At 51.8% G+C, this 19550-nt stretch overlaps 1 protein-coding gene across 3 annotated transcripts in view; it reads right to left on the reverse strand.

Annotated features, from left to right (window-relative positions):
* The window catches only part of ABAT (4-aminobutyrate aminotransferase), an 89647-nt gene that overhangs the window by 47804 nt on the left and 22293 nt on the right, over positions 1 to 19550 (reverse strand). The window contains exon 1 of one of the 3 annotated variants that reach the window (XM_045460609.1): positions 12487 to 12863. The exons of the other annotated variants lie outside the window; for them this stretch is intronic. The gene's annotated coding sequence lies outside the window, so the exon portion shown is untranslated. Of the gene's footprint in view, positions 1 to 12486; positions 12864 to 19550 lie in introns of those variants that run through there. 3 annotated transcript variants of the gene reach the window in all.

The following is a 19550-nucleotide window of genomic DNA, read 5'->3' on the forward strand; positions in this document are numbered from 1 at the left end:
GATGCCAGTGAGATGTCACCAGAGCTGCCCCTTCAAAGGGGAGCAGATTTTTGGCAGCCACCGAGGAAAGGGGAGGTGAGGCCTGGGCAAATGCTCTGGTGTGACGAGATGTGGGATGGTGCATGGGGAGGGTCAGGTGCAGGGGGAGGGTGACCAGCACACGAGACCACGGAGCGCTGGAAGAAAAGATGAGGCGCAGGGCCTTCTGGAGACCCTCTCTATGGGGGAGCAGGCCCAGCTCTCCTGTCTTATTCACAAGGGTCCTGCTCAGCCAGGTCCGGGAGTTGGGTGGGGGTGGGGGGGGGGGCAGGGAACAAGCACTCAACATGTCAGTGCGATGCAGGGGGGTCACCGTGAGCTGAGGAGGGAGGCTCCCCAGGCATGTGGGAGGGCACCTTCTGGGTGAGGGATGATAGGGAGGGGGCCAGAGACTAGCTCCCACACCTCCAGTCTTTAACACTTAGGTGTTCTGGGGCGCCTGGGTGGCTCAGTTGGTTGAGTGTCTGACTCTTGATTTCAGCTCAGGTCATGGTCTCACAGTTTGTGAGTTTGAGTCCCTCATCGGGTCTGTGCTGACAGCACAGAACCTCCTTGGGATTCTGTCTCTCTGCCCCTCCCCTGCTCTCTCTGTCTCTCAAAATAAAAAAACATTAAAAACAAAAAAGAGGGGCACCTGGGTGGCTTAGTCGGTTAAGCCTCCGACTTTGGCTCAGGTCATGATCTCCGCGTTCGTGACTTCGAGCCCCACGTCGGGCTCTGTGCTGACAGCCCAGAGTCTGGAGCCTGCTTCAGATTCTGTGTCTCCCCTTCTCTCTGCCCTCCCCTGCTTGCACTCTGTCTGTCTCTCGCAAAAAACAAACATTAAAAAAAGTTAAAAAAAAAAAGAGTTACGGGTTCCTCGGAAAGTTAAGCTTTCCCACATGGTACAGCAATTCTACTCCTAAGCGAACAGCCCAGAGAGTGGAAGATAGGAGCTCGAACAAATATGGGACGTGCACATCGAGAGCAGCACTATTCGCAGCCCACGTGAGCACCGACGGCCGAAAGGGTAACCCAGAAGGGGTGCAGCCTCACCACAGAGCCTTCCTCCACCATAATAAGGGATGACATACTGACAGAGACCACAGATGAGCCTCAAAAACATGATGTTCAGCGCGAGAATCCAGACATGAAAGGCCACACACTGATGGCACGTGCAGGGCACTTCTAGATCAGGTGCATCCAAAGGGAGAGAAAGCGGATCAGTGGTCGCCAGAACTGGGAAGAGGGGATGGTGGGGTTTCTGCTCGGGCTGATGAGAAGTTTCTGGAGCTGGTGGAGACGTCTGCCTAACACGGTGAATGCGCCAAGGGGAACCAGATTGTTCACTTATACTGGTTAATGGATAATCTTGTTATGTGAATTACACCTCTGTAAAAAAAAAAAAGAAAGAAAGAAAGAAAGCAAACGAGGGAATTAGGGAGCTGGCTGTCCCCTTTTACAGGTGGGAGGGGACAAGACAAGGTCTTGTACACTGAGGTCACGCAGGCCTGCGTCTGAATTCCTGCCTGCTACAGTTTGTCATTTACCCGCTCGCTTCAGTTATCCACTTAGCAGGTAATGACTTAGCTAAGTCACTCACTTAGTGCCCTGTGACATGCCAGGCACCGTGTGTAGGTGCTGGAGGTGAGCTGGTGACCCGCACCCAGCTGTGATGCATTAGCGATGTCTGTCATGTGCCCTGTAACAGATGCTACAGACATGTGTGCTCTGCCTGGAGCTTGGGCTTCAGCTGTGAAATTCGCTGTCTTTTTTTTTTTTTTTTTTTGAAGGAGACGTGAGCAGGAGAGGGGCAGAGAGAAAGAATCCCAAGCAGGCTCTGTGCTGTCAGCACAGAGCTCAACACGGGGCTCGATCTCACAAACAGTGAGATTATGACCTGAGCCGAAATCAAGAGTTGGCCGCTTAACCAACTGAGCCCCCCAGGTGCCCCAAAGCTTGCTGTCTTAATGTAGCTAACAGAGTAAAGCTCATGAAAACGCTCTGGGCCTCAGTGTGCTTATCGACAGGATTCGAGGGCGATGCCTCTCTTCCTGGTTGTGCTGGGAATTAGGCGCAACTGATGTGAACAGCCCGGCGGATCACAGGCTCTTGAGACAACTGAGTTTCCTCTGTCTCTGACTGGCCCCTGTCTTTTGTATTCTCTGCTGATGATGCAGTCCTCGGGTCTAGAGCTCGATGCCTGACGTCCATGGAAGTTTTAGGGGTCACTGAGGAAAGGGGCCTGACAGATGGGCACAGTCTCCCTGGGGACTTGCTCAGGAGCCTCTCAGATGCACGGTAGTCACAAGGGAAGGTTCCCTTTCCCTGATGGTGATGGCAGGGAGCTGGGTGCCCGGGGGTTTCGCTCTGCACGAGCAATATGGTCCCTCCTGGACTGGAGCACTGAGCTCGGTGTTCTCTCGGTTTCCTCTCCTGCTTTCCTTCCATCATTTTCTACTTGGTCCCTGACCTTTCTAGGGATAATTCATCTCACATCACTCTCCTTCCTGGAGCACTCCAGTCCCACTTAGAAACATGCAAGCCCCAAGAGAGAGGGAATCAGGCCTTTCTTTCATCCCATGGTACCCAGAGCTTAGCAGTTCTCCAGTCAATCTATGCAGCGAGTGAACTCAGCACATCCGAGCCATGGAACACGGACGGCAACATCTGCCTTTTAAGGTGCACCTGAGGACTCACATAGTGAGCACAGGGGTGCCTGGGTGGCTCAGGAGGTTGAGCGTCCGACTTCGGCTCAGGGTGTGATCTCACGGTCCGTGAGTTCGAGCCCCGTGTCGGGCTCTGTGCTGACAGCTCGGAGCTTGGAGCCTGCTTTGGATTCTGTGTCCCCCTTTCTCTCTCTGCCCCTTCCCTGCTCACGCTGTTTCTCTCTCTCAAAAATAAATAAAAACAATAAAAAAATTAAAAATACAAAATTAGTGAGCGGGTCTGAAATTTGTGTTAAAACAGTTTAACAATAATATTCCCCACCCCCACCAAGTCTGAAGTCATCACATACATGATTGTCCACCACTGTTCGAGTTTGGCTCCAAAGACACATCCCTCCCCTGGCCTCAGTTTCCCCACGTGTTGGGTCACATGGCTTTCACAGCCCCTTCGGACCCTGAGAACCATCTGACAGGCACTGGCCAAGAACCCCAGGGCTAAGATTCCTCGCTGCAATGCTCCGGACCCCCTAGTCCTGCCCAGAGGCGGTGTGAGCAACTGTCTCCCTGCTCTCTCCACCACGCCCTGGGCAACCTGCACCAGTGGAGACAGACGGCAGTCGGTGTTAAGGCAGGCTAGCTTCCCCCAGGGCCGTCCCTCCTTGACGTGATCAGAAGTGCAAGCGAAATTTAAATCAACCCATCAACTAAACAGAATAGGAACTATCCGAATGCAAGGCGAGGGAGGGGGATTTTTGTTTCGGGCAGGCAAGGCATCTGCAAGAAATGCTGTTTCTTACTGTGTGCCTCTGTGGAAACAATTCGCAAACCCTGGTGCAACCAGACAGTGAGCCCTCCAGGCCCACCCACCTCTCCCCGTCCCCTTTCCTTTAATTAAAATGCTAATTAGTTCTCTCAGCTCCCTCTTATCTGCCATTTGCATTTGGAGGGTGGGATGGGACGGGGCGAGGCCAGGGCAGTGTTTAAATCAATGGGGAAACCAGAATGCAGGGAAAGGGCAAAAAAAAAAAAAAAAAAAGCTCTGGAGGGAGAGTAAAAGTCATCAAAGCACTGGCTGCTGTTTAACGCTCACCTACTACACACGACATAGCTTCCAAATGCAATCCAGCCATCTGCAGGATGGCAGGCTCAGAACGTTGATGGGCTCCTCCTGGGTCTCAGAGCTCAAGGCCGGTGGTGCTTATCCCCGGCTGCTCCCGAGAAGCTCCAGGACCACAGCGCCTATGACGGGCTCCACCCACCACACCTAAACCAGGGTCTCCTGGGCGTGACAGTGTCGTCTGGGCGCTGGTGAAGCTCCCTAAGTGAGGCTGGGAACCACCGTCATAAGAGGTGGATGGTGGACCCTACGCTTGACCCAGGCCTGCATCATCCCCAGGTCTCCGGAAACGGAGGGTTTCTGACTTTGAGAGGCAAACGCCTCAGAAATGGAGGGAGAAAGAATCTGGTGAGGGCCGTTTGGAGAGGTGGCCCTCAGGGCGCTGACTATGAAACTAGACTCTTTGACCTGCTGTGTGTCCTTGGGCATGTTAAGCAACCTCTCTGTGCCTCATTTTCCCTTTGCAAAATGGGGATCATACCATTTGAACCTAACCTCTGGGCTAGCAGAGTGTGAATTGAGACCCGAAACTTGGGTTCCTGCTGTATCCCGAGTCCCAGAGCAGTAGCTGGCTGCAAGAATCATTGCATCAATAGTACGTGCTCCATAAACGTCCTGAACACGGTGTCTGACTCACCTTCCCACTAGATTGCCTCACAGGCCCCGTGAACACGAAAGCTTTGCATGCGTCATTGGCTAGAAATGGACCCCCAGACCTCTCTGGGGCCCCCAAAGATGCTCTCTCTCATTCTGTCTGCTCTCGGGGCCAAGACAAAAGTGCAAGCAGAAGTGTGGGACACTCGTTTCCTGTCTGCAGCCCCAGCTGTCCGCTTTTCTGCAGACTCAGTGGGACAAGACAACACACTTAGCCAAGGGCGCCTCCGTTGTCAAGGCCAGGGGTCGCCATGGCAACCAATAGAGCCGCAGCCCTGGGCCAGTGCAGATGGCTAGCAGGGCCTCATTCATGGGGCCGTGATGGATGACGCTGGGACAGAAGATCCAGCTCCTCGAGCCCCCCCGGCTGCCTCTGTAGCAGTGTGGGCCCCAGCCCTTGCTCTCTGCACGCCGCATGCGTGATTTCCTGTAACCTGCCTCTTGGGGCATCACACAGTCGTCTGCGACCTGTACGAGGGGAGGGCAATACTGTTCTTGGGAACAGGCAAGTGTTGACTCTTGCAAAAGACAGAGGGGGCAGCTGAGAGAGTCCTGTGAGCCATAAATTGGGTCCGGGTGTGCCATATACTAGCTTGGTGACTCTGGACAAGCCGCGTGACTCATTGGGGCCTCAGTTTCCTAGCTGCGAAATGGGAAGAATGAAATCTACCCACGAGGTCACGAGGCGCTTGGTTTGATGAGGGCCGACCGAAGGATACACACAGGACCCACACCACCTTCTCGGCTTCCAAAGAACCCTCTACCCGGCAGGGAAGGTTAGTTGCACAGCCTGAAGTGTGAGGAAGAGCTATTGGCACAGGCAGTGGCCCTGCTATGAGCCTGAACTTCCAGGCTCCACCAGAGGGAAGCTGGTCTGTGCCCCAACCTCCTCTGTCCTCCTCATGCCTGTGTCTCGCAGCTCGCCCACCTGCCCCGCCCGCCAGCCTCCACCAGGAAGGATGAGGTGGACTTAAGTCACAAGTGCAGGAGGCATGAACACTCTGATGCTGGGAGACGGGCAGCCCTCAGCCTGTGAGCAGGGTGAAGGGGAAAAAGAAGAGGCAAGGCTTCAAATCGGAGCCCTCCGGAAGGGGAGGACGCAGACCCTTGGTTCCGGAGGCAGTAAGGATTTGGTAAGAAGCGTCTGCAAGCGTTTGAGTTGCTGTGTGTCTCCGAGCCTACGAAGGGGAAGGACGGAAGGAACTGAATCTGGTCGGAAGGGATGCTTGTGCTAACACGGAAGACGCCACTGCGGGTCAAAGCCGGGAAAGGTCCGGCCCTTAAAGTCTGTTCACTTCCACAAGTGCTAAGGCCCCAGATGCCATGCGGAACAAGGACCTGTGTCCCGCTTTGTTCTCGGGACTCTCGCTTCCCGTGGGAGGACCAGCGACAAACAGATAAGGTCAGCACGACTGGAGGAGATACGTTTCCTGTGCAGAGAAAACGAAGCATTTTAAGGACTCCAGGAACTGCTAAGGCACAGGACCTAACAATGGAGCCATTTCGTTCCCTCGCGGGTCTGCAGGGCGGGCGACCTGGAGACGCTGTTGGTCATTCGAGTTACAAAGTGCACCTGACACTGTTCCCACCATCCCTTGGGACTGTCTTCACTTTTCAGTAATTCAAAGGATCGTTCATTTCCACGTCCATGGAGGGATCTGCTACAATTCAGGAGAGCAAAGCCTCCTGGGTCAAGGTTCAACACACTGTCTAGCCTGATCCCGGAAGGCAAGTAGTACTCTTCTCGTTTTTCAGGTAAGGGGGAGGCTCAGAGAGGTTTTGCCACTTGCGCAAGGACACACAGCTCAAGACTACAGAGCTGGGTTAGAACCAGGGCTGGCTCAGCCTGCAGGCCAAGACCTGGCCACGTTAGCAGGTTGGTAGCTTCCCTCCTCGCCCAGAAATCTCATCAGACAACTCAGGCTGATAAAGATATTTTTTACAGGAACCAAGAACTTCAAACCAACAGTTACCACTGGCCATAGCCTTCCCGAAGACTCTCATCCTTTGGCTACCATTGCCCTAATTGACAGTTCCAACCTCAGGCCACATTTGGCCCTTCCCCTATGCCCAGACACTTGTCCCTGCCGTCCCTTCCAGGGTGCAGAGGCCCCAGTTCTACGAGGAGCCCAATGCAATGGAAGGTCCTTTCAGTGGAAGAACTGGAATTTTTAGAGCTCCTTAGTATCTAGGACCACAGCTCTGGGTAATGGAGAAGGCTTGCTGAGCGACTGATTGACTGATTGATTGATTAGGCTTTCTGCCCAGGGTGAAGCCCAATGTGGGGCTTGAACTCCCAACCCTGAGATCAAAACCTGAGCGGAGATCAAGAGTCAGATGCTTAACCGACTGAGCCACCCAGGTGCCCCGGCTTGCTGAGCTTTTAGAATATTAATCTGTGAAAAAGAGTTTGTCTACCTTTTCTTGTTTCCTCATTTTTCTGGCAAACTCTTCAAACATATTTGGTCAGGTGAGGCAGGGGAGGGCAGGTCCAAGGATACAGTAATGAAAAAGCATCCCGATTCATCACCTTCTGTAAGAACTATTCCAACCACACAGGCAGGCTCACCCCTTGCTTTTGATGTGGCCACAGTGGCCGTCAAGCACGTGACCTCGGCCGAACAAGGACTCCGAAAGTCCACATGCCCAGCCCTACCTCCCCAGCTGGTCCTCATTTTTCCGAGACAGAAAAGGTCATCTGTTCACCTGGGGATGCCTGGCATCTCCTCAAGGGGTGCCAGAGGGCAGCCGGCGGCAGCCATTAACCACACAGCTGCCAGTGCCTCCTTTAGCTTATGAGCTAAAGGAGTGGGGCCCCCAGAGGACAACATGGCACCAAAGAAAAAGCTGGGCTTTTGAGGCCAGAAAAGTGTCCCTTTTGTCCCAAACCAAACGGACACACAAAAGACAACTGTTTTCCCTATGTTTTGTCCACACAGAGCCAAATACTCGAGTGAATAAAATTATGATGTAATTTATCCTGGCTTGGCACTTTTGATGGCGGGGAAACCCATTCAGGTGTCCAAACCTCCCTGGTTGTCTGACTCTCATCAGGAGGCGTCTCCACCTTCCTTCCCTTTGAGAAAATGCCCCCGCTTATGACTTTTTGATACCTTTAGGGGGAAACAATCTTGCTAAGTTAAAAAAAGCAGATCTCTGCAAGGATACTCCTTGAAGCAAACAAAAACCCTGGACATCCTCCAGGGGAAAAGAGAAGGGTTGGGGCAACAGGTAGAAGGCTTGAATGAAACCATTTTACTGTTTCACATAGCAAAGCTACCCAGATGCTCTCTGACTTGAATATTCCCTGGCTCTCCACTATTCCCAGAATAAAGGCCCGCTGCTTGGCTGGGCACACGGTCCTCCCTGCCCCAAACCTGTCTTTCCTGCCCCTCCCTGCCCTCTTGACACTGACTTGCTCACACTCTGCTCTTTCCTGTGCCCAGGTCGTCACCCACACGCCACTGTTTGTTGAAATGTCCTTCCTGCCCCCCACCTCCTGTTTACATTCCCCTAACTCTGGCATACTTTTTCCTAGTGCCCCTCTGGCCACTTCCACCAGGAAGCTTTCCTGATTCATCAATTCAGGGTTAGATGCCACTCGTCTGTAATTTCTCCAGCACCTAACTTTTTTTTTTTAAGAAAAAATTTCAAACACTCAGGATGAACCTGTCCGTACCCACTGCCTCCTTTCAACAACTGCCAACCCCTATCATGTGTACGTTATCCATAAACTTATATGCATGTTCTTTCCCGGTTCACTTGTAATGTGACAATCTGTCTCTCCCTTTAGCCTGTGAAATTCATTCATTCATTCATTCATTCATTCATTGCCTGATTGCCTACTGCCTGAAGACAGAGTACTCAACCCTAAGGACCAGTGGGGGAGGTAGAACCAGACAGCACTCTCTACTTTCTGTTTCCAGGAAAGGAACCGACAAGAGATAAGACAGTTTCACATTGTGATGAGGACCATCAGCGTAACTTGACAGCAAGTGACCGATGTGGCTCAGCACCCCCAGCGCCTAGTGCCATGTCGCACAGAGAAAGCTCCATGAACGTGTCCTACACCCATGGAGCTGAATGCCCGGCCACGGGGTCCCACTGAGGCAGCCTGCATTCTGTGGCCGCTATGGCCAGGGGGACAGCGGGGGGCACCAAGATGGCTGAGGATCCATCCACCTGCTCAGGACTGAGACCACCCCCCTTCCACACAGCTGGCTTGCTTTTCAAGCGTGCAAGCATCCCACTCATGACACCAAAGGGCCACGAGAGAATTTATACGCACTGCCTGTTAAGGTTGTTTTGATCACTCTGAGGAGCTATAACCTCAGGGCAGGGCAAGTCCCAGGTCATGATTTCATGGTTCGTGAGTTTGAGCCCTGCATCGGGCTCTGTGCACACAGCTCAGAGCCTGGACCATGCTTTGGATTCTGCGTCTCCCCCTCTCTCTCTGCCCCTCTCCTGCTCAAGCTCTGTCTCCCTTTCTGCCTCTCAAAAATAAATTTAAAAAAATGTTTTAAGGTGGGGAAAGAAACACAAAACAAACAAAAAAACCCACAAGAGGCTGGCTCCTCTGGTGTGCCCGTAGAGACTCAGGGCACTGGGGCCTGTCCTGTGTCACACGACTCGTGAGATGCAGAGCCAGGCTGCAAACCCAGGTCTGTGAGACTCTGCAGCGAGGGCTGCTCTGTGTCCCTGCACAGAGAAGATAAGCAAAGGGCCCAGGCTCACCCCACAAAGGAGAGCTGATCTCTTAAAATCCTCGGGATTTTAATTCCTGAGTCAATTTTTCCAATCCCAAGTTCAGTGCTCCTGGGGCCACTGTGCTGCCTTGCAAATCTATTTAGGCCACTTGACCAACTCTTTGGGTATGAAAGTATCTTGGGGGCATTTTAAGAAGGAAAGGAAAAGAAAAAAAGGCTGGCCATCAGCAGTGACCCCCCCAGAGAGAGGTGCCTGATGGATTCTGGTGGGGGAGATATGGGTTAAAGCCAGAGCATCAGGCCTGGAGTCTGGTTAAAAGCCTGGAAATTAGGATGCCGGGGTGGCTCAGCCAGTTAAGCGTCTGACTCTTGATTTGAGCCCAGGTCATGATCTCACAGTTCCTGAGCTCGGGCTCCGGGTCAGGCTCTGCACTGAGAGTATGGAGCCTGCTTCAGAATCCCTGTCTCCCTCTCTCTGCCCCTCCCCAACTCGTTCCCTCTCTCTCTCTCAAAAATGAATAAACATTAAAAAAAAAAAAAGCCTGGAAATTGATTCACTGGGCTGTCATCTCTTGGTTTGGTTGACAGTCATGACAGGTAATCTGGCGGGAGGCAGTGCTGTCCAACAGAAATATAATGCAAGCCTCAAGTGCAACCCACAGAAGTTGCTTTACACTTTCTAGCAGCCACATCAAAAAAGTAAAAACAGGGGCGCCTGGCTGGCTCAGTCAGCGGAGCCTGCGACTCTTGATCTCAGGGTTGTGAGTTCGAGCCCCAGCTTGGGTGTAGACATTACTTAAAATTGAAATCTAAAAAAAGAAAAAGGAAAAGCAGGTGTAATATAATAACGTATCTTACTTAAACCTACAATCTAGAAAGACAATCATCTCAATGTGTAATCAGTATGATTATTAATAAGATATTTTACACTGTTTTTCTTTTCTGCAACATCTTCAAGAGCCGGTATAAATTTCTTACACGCACAGCACGTCTCTACTGGGACTAGATCCCCATTGCAAGTGCTTGACTGTCACATGTGGGGAGCGGCTGCCGTATTGGGTGGTGCAGGCTGACGACACGCGGTGTCACGGCTGGAATGTGCCTAATGTACTGTATGTGCCTGGGCCCGCCCGAGCTATGATGCGGTAACAGGGAGTTTAGTCTAAGAGCTCTTCCCAGCGGGGTCTGATAAAAAGCCTGTGCAGACAGAACTGGCTGGGTGATTTGTGGGACCCAGAGCGAAGATGAATATTCAAAGCCCCTTGTCAAGAAAGGATTAAGAATTTCAAGATGATGGAGCGCCTGGGTGGCTTAGTCTGTTAAGTGTCAGCTTCGGGTCAGGTCATGCTCTCACAGTTCGTGAGTTTGAGCCCTGAATCTGGCTCTGTGCTGACAGTGCAGAACCTGCTTGGGATTCCCTCTCTCCCTCTCTCTCTGCTCCTCCCCTGTTCCTTCCCTCTCTACTCCTCACCTTTCTGTCTCTCTCTCAAAATTAATTAATAAACTTAAAAAAAATAATTTCAAGATGGAAACAGGAGGGCATTAAACCAAGCGTGGGGTGAGGCTCTTCTGAGCATGGGTCCTGTGTGATCACCTGGGTCGCAAACCCATGAAGGCAGTTCTGGGTGCAGAAGAGAAAGACCCTTCTGGCACATTCATCGCAGGGTGCCAGGATGACACTAGGTAACCAGCAACGGCAACAGCAAACATCTACCGATCACCTACCTTGGGCCAGATCCTGTGCTCTGCTCTTTACATAGGATACGGCACCTATAATTTTCAGAACAATCCTCTAACATAATTACTATTAGCATCCTCTCTTAACAACAACAACAACAACAACAGAAGGACAAGGACGTTGCATGTGCCCCCAGTACAAATGATCTGACATACAAGTATTTCATGTTCAGGTAATTTATCACTAACGTAATGCTATTGTCTAAGAGACAGCCTACATTCAGATTTGCTCACTTGCCCCCACGATGTCCTTCGTGGCTGTCCTTTGTGTTCCAGGAGCTACCCCAGGACCCCTCGCTGCATCTGCTCACACGGCTTCTCTGTCTCTTAACCTGCAACCGTATCTCAGCCGCTAGGCCTTTTATGACCTGGACGCTGTAAGAGTCCGGGCCAGTTGCTCGGTGTGTATTTTGTCTTAGTCGATATTTTTCTTGAAGTCCTTGTAAAATAAAGTGCAGCTCATGGGCAAATGGGGAAAGGTGTGTGGGGTGCGTAAGCCAGAGGTACGAGGTATTCAGGGGCAGGGAGAGGAGGGCGTTCAGCGTCACCTCTACTTGACTAACTAATGGTTTCCTGGACGCAGTGACAGTGGATGTTGGAAGGCGATGAGGGCTTTGGCAGGTGGACCAAGGTGGTGTAGACAGAGGTCACGGTGTAGCAGGGGACAGAGTGCCATCCTTGGCATGCAGCCTTCCTGAGGCCGTGCCAGTGTCTAGACCCGTCCTCTCCCCCAAGACGCCCCGGGCGTGCCCAGCCTGCAGTTAGCATCCACCCAAAGCGACCGGCCACCAGGTCCCCCAGTGTTCGGGGTCAGGCGAAGCACGAAGGACCCCCGTGGCTGCCAGGCAAGTTGTCAGGTTCCCACATCTTGCCCTGCAAGTGAAATTATGCTTTCTAAACCTGCTTCCTTCTCGCCACCTCTTGGGGCGTGAACAAACCCAAGATGAAGTTCTAATTGACTGCAGAAGTGAAAGACACGAGGTGGGGGAGTCGCCGTCCAGAGTTTCCTTGGGCCAGCTCTTGGCACGAGCCGTCCGGGCTGGCGAGCGAGAGATTCTCCCTGCAAAGTCCAGTCTTGACGAGGGCAAAGCCAGGTGCTCCCGATGGCGACCCCCCTGAGCCTTCCATTCCCGAGCGTGTGTGTGTGCACGTGTGTGTGTGCAGAAGGACTTTTTCAAGGTGACCCTAACCTCATTTCCCGGGGACGGAGGCAAATGCATGTGGTGGTCCTGCGAGCCCACCGGCAGAAGCAAATCCCTTATCATTTTCATGCCGTTTTTGTTCATTTTGTTCCCACTTTAAAGGGGCTCATCCCACTGTGTTCCCTCAGCTAAGCATCCTTGAAAAATCTGTCATGGACATCTGCATGTCCTTCAGACCAAAAGCCACACACAGGCGTACTTGCACACATATGCATGGGCACACACGTGTGCACGCACTTGCACACCCAGCACCACAGATCACAGCCACCGATACAAGTTGAGACACACCTCCACATACCAGTAGATGTGTGCAAATACATATCGCGTGCACACACGTGTGTGCACGGGCACGTGCACACACACAGACACACGTCTGCACTCACAGTGCCTGGCAGTCGGGGTCCTGCGGCAAGCCCAGCTCCCGCCTGCTTAAAACGCCTCCTCTATGCCATTCTGCAGAGTCCCAGGGATGAGATGCGCTGGGTTCATCCTAAGAGATGCCTCCGGGTACCAGCTCTCCCTCCGGAGGTCGCTCCGGACTTCCAGCCAGTCCCCGGAACATGGGCTCAGATATGGGAGGAAGGAAAGGAGCCTGAGAAGCAAAGCAGATTTGGGCAAAGGATGCTCTCAGCTGGTTCCCAGCAAGTGCTGGAGGCAGGGGGATGCAGAGGGGGTGAAGAGGGGGGAGGGAATGAGTGAGAGGCTGAGAGGTAGCCTCACAAAGAGGTTTTCGGATAGGAACAGACAGAAACAGAAAGGAAAAGATCCTCAAAGAAACAAAGAGACAGGAAAAAAAAAGAGATAAACACACAGAGAAAAATAGAACAGGGCTTTTTTAAAAAGACATTTTAAGCCCAGCTCAGTTTAGACCGGAAGAATGAGCCACCTGACCTGGGACCTTCTGAAATGGGGTCTCTGTCCCCGCCCCTTCTTCCAGGATGCTCTTCCTAGATTTTTCTCTCATTCGCTTTCAGGACCCCTGGAGTACAAAGCAAAGATCCAAGGCTTTGGATTCCTAAACGACAACCCCCCCCCCCAACTGGCACTCCGGTGGGGACACCCCAGCAGATCCCGCCTATGGCATGGCCACAGCCAGGAAGGGGCTCTGAGGGCTACCAAGTCATCTCCGAGACCCCCAGGGGCCAGGGGGGCGGCTCTGGCTCTGACAATCCACCTGACCCTCTCTCGGGGTGGGGGGTCTGGGGCATTGATTACTCTAGCCGCCCCCCCCCCCCGCCCCAGTATAGCCCAAGCTGGGGTCAATGCCTATCCACAGGGGCTGAGAAGTGGGGAAGGGTGCAAGATGGGGAGGGGCGGGGGAGGAGGGACACAGAGCTTTTGGTCACGTGCTGCTCCTCAGTTGCCATGACGACAGCAAGGGGGTGGGGGCACCCGGACCGGAGGCTGCAAGAGACATGTTGGTTCTAAATCACCGTGACAGCACTTCAGTTGAGCTATTACCGCTGTTGCTGTGGCAACCAATGGGATCAAATCGCAGAGGAAATCTATAATTATTACAAGCCAGATACCAACGAACTTGGTGCAGCAATCTCCTCATTAGGGCAACTCAGCATTAACTTTGGGAGGGAGAAACGCTGACCCCCAGCCCCCAACTCTGGGAAGAATAAGGCCAATCCACAGATGGGAACCCAGAAGGTTCTCCTGGCCAAATGAGGGAGAAATATTAAGTGAAGTCACGTGGAACTGCTAACATTTGGCCCCTGAAAAACATTGTCCCTGAATTTACTGTGCAAATTTCCAACAAACAGAAAAGTTGAATTTGCCACTGAATACCTGTCCACAGCCTCCACCTCCCAGCTCCTGACGATGACATTTTACCAGTCTCGGCCCTGCGACCCGTCCATTAATCCTCTCCGTTTTTTGATGCATTTCAAAGTAAATTGCGGACATCATGTTGTACCTTCCCCCTTGAGTACTTAAGCCTGCGTAAACTTAAGTATTTTGTTATTTTTGAAAGACAAAGGGAGCAATTTCATATGGTTCAGTCGAAACAGAATAAAGTCTAGATGTCTGTCATCCATGTGCCCATCTGTCCACCTGTCCAGCCACCCACCCACCCATCCATCTTTTCTTCCATCCGCCCATCCACCTGTCCGTCCGTCTGTCCATCTATCCATCCACCCACTCACTCGTCCATCCACGCAGTCCAGGGAGATCTCACGCGCACTCATGATTTCCACCAATGATTCACCATCCCTGAATCTTCCTCCTTAGGCCAGTATAAACACCCCCCAACAGGATGTCCTGAATATTAAAAAAAAATTTTTATGTTTATTTTTCAGAGAGAGAGAGAGAGAGAGAGAGAGAGAGAAAGTGCTAATGGGGAAGGGGCAGAGAGAGAGACACACACACAGAATCCGAAGCAGGCTGCAGGCTCTGAGCTGTCAGCACAGAGCCCAATGCGGGGCTTGAACCCACAAACCATGAGATCATGACCTGAGCCCAAGTCTGAAGCTTAACAGACTGAGCGACCCAGGCGTCCCCAGGATGTCCTGCATATTGAACTCAGTAGGTTCACACTTACTCCCTGTCCTGTGTCAGCACCTCAGTAAACAGACCCAATTTGCCGAAGCTGGAAACCCGAGACCCGCGCTCGCTTCCTCCCTCCCATCATCCTCGCTCAGCACCACGCCCTGGGTATTACTTCCACACTAGCTCTGGCCTCCACCCTCGCCTCTCTCGCTCTTGTCTGTTTCCTAGCTGGACGGCTGCCCCAGCCTCTTGACCGGCCTCCCAGCCGCCACCAAACCCTCCCTCTGGTTTTTCCACGCTGACCTCCTACCATGAACTCTCTGGCCATGTTGATGGTGTGGGGGAACCAACACCCCATACTTTAAAAAATTTTTTTAATGTTTATTTATTTTTGAGAGAGAGAGACAGAGTACAAGCAGGGGAGGGCAGGCAGGGGCAGAGAGAGAGGGAGACACAGATCCGAGGGATGCTCCAGGCTCTGAGATGTCAGCACAGAGCCCAACACGGGGCTCGAACCCACGAACTGTGAGATCATGACCAGAGCCGAAGTCAGACACTTAACAGACTGAGTCACCCAGGCGCCCCCAAATCTACAAACTTCTAAATGCACTAACCACTCTTTCCCAGCATCGGTGTACCTGAAGGAATTTGTCTCACTGATATGAACAGAAAGCGACCTAGATGTCCACCCGTGCGAACTGGCTGAATACATTTCAGTGGGTCATGACACAGAATCACATTCGGCCGAGACAAAGAATGAGGTAGCTCTCTCTGTACTGACGAGAAAGAGTGTTGCACATCTTAAGTTACAGCAAGTTGCAAAGCAGCATGTGTGGTGAACTGTCCCCTGAGCCCCCAGCAGCGCATACATCTGGGCATCAGGCTGGTCTGAGACGTCAGCGGGTGCCCAGGTGTCCAGGGAGCGTGGCTTTGTGAGCCCCCTCTTATCTGCCTCAAGCCACAACACTGCTCCCCACCAGGCTGGAGAACAAGAGGCCCACGGGTGCGCTTCCCGCCTTTCAAGTCGGCTCCGATGACGCACTGCCCCCCGCCGGTGCTGGCAGGCAAGGGGGCCCTGAAGGCTGCTGGGGCACATGAGCTATTAGTTTTCTCTCTGGATCAGGGGACAGCGGTGGACGCCCTCTGAAAGTGAAACCCGCTTCTGGGAAGCTCTGCAAGTTTCGGGAAAGCGCGGGGTTGGCAGGAAAGCATCTGGTTTCCAGTTCCTGCTCAGGCCTTGAAAGGCTCCCGTGCCTCCGTCTCTCCAGCTCCGTAAGGGGCTGACGGTACCTCCCAGGGTCGTTCTGAAGGTCAAATGTGGCGACGGAGGTGAAAACAGCATGCCAACGTAATCTCGCTGGACAAGGCAGACCAGGGTCAACTCAGCCCCCCCTGAATACTAAACACCCCCAGCACCTGTTACAAAAGCTATGACCTTTGTTTCCATCTGAGCACATTTCTTGTGTGCCGAGGGCAGAGCTAAGCACTTCACGTATATGATTTCATTGAAGCCTCAAAACAATTCTTTGTGGTAGGGATGTCTGCTCCCACTTTGCGGATGAGAAAACTGAGGCGCACTGAGGGTAAGGGACTTCCCTAGTAGTATACAGAGCATGGTGCTACCCAGATAAGCCCCTAAATCTTTCTGGCTGGAAAGTCTACGCTTTTCCCACTTCTTAATCATCCCTCTTTCTTTTTCAACGTTTATTTATTTTTTGGGGACAGAGAGAGACAGAGCATGAACGGGGGAGGGGCAGAGAGAGAGGGAGACACAGAATCGGAAACAGGCTCCAGGCTCTGAGCCATCAGCCCAGAGCCCGACGCGGGGCTCGAACTCACGGACCGCGAGATCGTGACCTGGCTGATGTCGGACGCTTAACCGACTGCGCCACCCAGGCGCCCCAATCATTCCTCTTTCTTAAATCATGCCTCTAGACCAGTGCTGTCGAAAAGAAAGATAAATGAGAGTCTTAGAAGCAATTTGAAATTTTCTAGTGGCCACATTACAAAAAAATGGGCAACAGATGAAACTAATATGAGTTGTATGTTCTATTTAACCTGGTATATCCAAAATATCATCATTCCAGCTTATAATATGAAAACTAACTAATGAAATTTTAGTATTTCCTTTTTGGTCATCTTACCTCTTTGAAATCCCATGTGTACTTTATTAGTTGTTATTTATGATATGAGGGTTTTTTTTCATTTTCTTTTCTTTTTTAAAATTTAAATCCAAGTCAGTTAACATTTAGTGTAATAATGATTTCAGGAATAGAATTTCCTGATTCACCACTTACACAGAACACCCAGTGCTCATCCCAACAAGTGCGCTCCTTAATGCGCCTTGCCCATTGAACTCCTCCTTCCCCCTAACACCCCGCCAGCAACCCTGTTTGTTCTCTGTATTTAAGAGTCTCTTATGGTTGGCTCCAAAGTTTTTTTTTTTTTAAGTTTATTTATTTTGAGAGAGACAGAAAGAGAGCGGAGGAGGGGCAGAGAGGAACAGAGAGAATCTGCACTAACAGCACAGAGCCTGACACGAGGCTCGATCCCATGAACTGTGAGATCATGACCTGAGCTGAAATCAAGAGTCAGATGCTCAACCAAATGAGCCAGCCAGGCACCCCTGAAGCCCCACGTGTATTTTTTTTTTTAATTTTTTTTTTTCAACGTTTATTTATTTTTGGGACAGAGAGAGACAGAGCATGAACGGGGGAGGGGCAGAGAGAGAGGGAGACACAGAATCGGAAACAGGCTCCAGGCTCTGAGCCATCAGCCCAGAGCCCGACGCGGGGCTCGAACTCACGGACCGCGAGATCGTGACCTGGCTGAAGTCGGACGCTTAACCGACTGCGCCACCCAGGCGCCCCCCCCACGTGTATTTTATGCTTACAGCACATATCCGTGCAGACTAGCCACCTTGCAGGTGCTCAGAAGCCACGTGTGGCTTACTGGAGAACGCAGCTTGGCTTACAGATACCTGGAATGAGTCCAAACCTTAGTGACACTGGCCGCCACTTAGTGAGGACCTGCTGTATGCTTCAGCCTGTTCTACCCACTTCCTTCACGTATGTTAAGTCCACTTATCCTCACGACTCTGAGAAGCACTACTCTTACGAGCTATCGGGGGGGAACATGAAGCTAAGGTAGTTTGGGGAACACACCCAAGATCGTAGAGCTGATTAGCTAGCCGAGGCGCTGCTGTTGGAACCAAAGTTCATCCAGAAACCTGGCCCCTCGCGTAGCCGCCGACAGATGCCGAATATCCTATTACACCACGTCAGTCACACGGGTCTGTGAAAATTAAACTCCAGAGAAGACGATTTGACTTGTGGCACTTAATTTTAAACAACCTGATTAATCAATACATGAGATCACGTAAGCATTAGCTAAAAAGTATACAGCTCACTCTGAACTTTGCACCAGCGTGGGACCTTAAGAATTGATAACAAACCAGACAACGAATGCCCCCACCACAGGGCCTTCTTTGGTCCCAATGGGATGTGAATTCGAGGCACCAGTCAAGTCCGGCCACTACCCACTTAGAGCGGCTCCCTGTCAGACACAGTGGTGGCTTTGCTCCTTCACGGGCTGACGTGTGGGATGGCCAGCCGGCCCTTGCTTGCCCCTCCCGTTCAGGCCAAATCTGACCTCGGCTGTCTCACTCGGGATGGAGACGGTGGTGGCGACTTTGCGGCTGGTCCCAGGATGATCCTGGCCAAACGCCAAGAGATACACGCCCTGGAGCTGCCAGCATCCCTGACTCCTGGCTCAGTCCAGCCTGCTTTTTGGTCCACAGTGTGGCTGCTGCTGCAGAAATGCAGGCTTCACTCTTGCCCCTTTGCCAACTGGCATAAAAGCCTACCACACTTTAGTGTTGACTTCTTGAACTTGACCAGAACAACCTCGTCATCAGCTGGAGGATGACACCAGACAAGGGAGAAGAAAGGGAACCCAGATCTGCCTCTGAAGTAGGTCTCTGATTCATCCGTTTCTCTCCCTCATTTCCACTGCCTCCTTCAGGCCACCAAGGTCATCTACTGCTGGGACAGTCCCCTTCCTGCTCCCACGTTCTTGGCTTGGCACTTCAAAGCTCAGCGTGGGTTACCAGGCTTTCAAAAGGTCTCTGAGACATTGCCCAAGCAACCCCTGCCTCTGATTCCTAGAAAGCACAAAGCTCTGTGGCCTCAGGGCCTTTGCATGGGCTATTCTTGCTGCCTAGACTGCTTCCTTCACTCCTGCTTGGCCAACTTCCGTGCATGCCTCAGACCTCAAACATCCTATGCTATTTCCTCAGAGAAGCTGCTTTATTAACCTCATGGAAATAAAAGCATCCACTGTAATTTCTCAGAGTGGTCTGTGTTATGGTTTCTTCCCACTTGACCACAGTTTCCACGTGTATATTTGTGTCTCATCTGAATGCACACCTTCCATGCCACTCCCCACTCCCCAGGGATGTGGTGCATTCCCAGCAGACATTACAGGGCCTGGCACGTAAGATGGCCACAGTCAGTGTCTGCTGAATGGATTCTTACTATCCCTGTCTTACAGATAAGAGACCTGAGGACTTGGAAGAAAAGAAACTTCCTCACAACTATTTTTTTTTTTAAGTTACTGATATCCTACTGTGTGCAAAGTCCTAACTCAAAGGGTCTAGAGGCTCTACCAAGAAATGTGGGCAAATGGCTGGTATACAGTTACACTCAAGAAACAGCACTGTTCCCCACAGGAACTATGAGGCCTCTCTTAACTGCTCTGTGAAATGAAGGGCGTGCCTTAGGTATGGAGTAAATGTCCTTTCTTGGAAATTATGCCCAGAAGGAAAAACCAACGGACCAACCTGGGGTTATGCTAATGCCTTTCTGATCTCCGGTTCTGAGCATCAGAATATCACCCCTGGCTCTCCAAACAGACCTTGCTCCAGGAGCATCTGGGTCTAGCTTTTTTGGAAAAG

Source organism: Leopardus geoffroyi, chromosome E3 (genome assembly GCF_018350155.1).
Source record: "Leopardus geoffroyi isolate Oge1 chromosome E3, O.geoffroyi_Oge1_pat1.0, whole genome shotgun sequence".
Taxonomy (NCBI): domain Eukaryota; kingdom Metazoa; phylum Chordata; class Mammalia; order Carnivora; family Felidae; genus Leopardus; species Leopardus geoffroyi.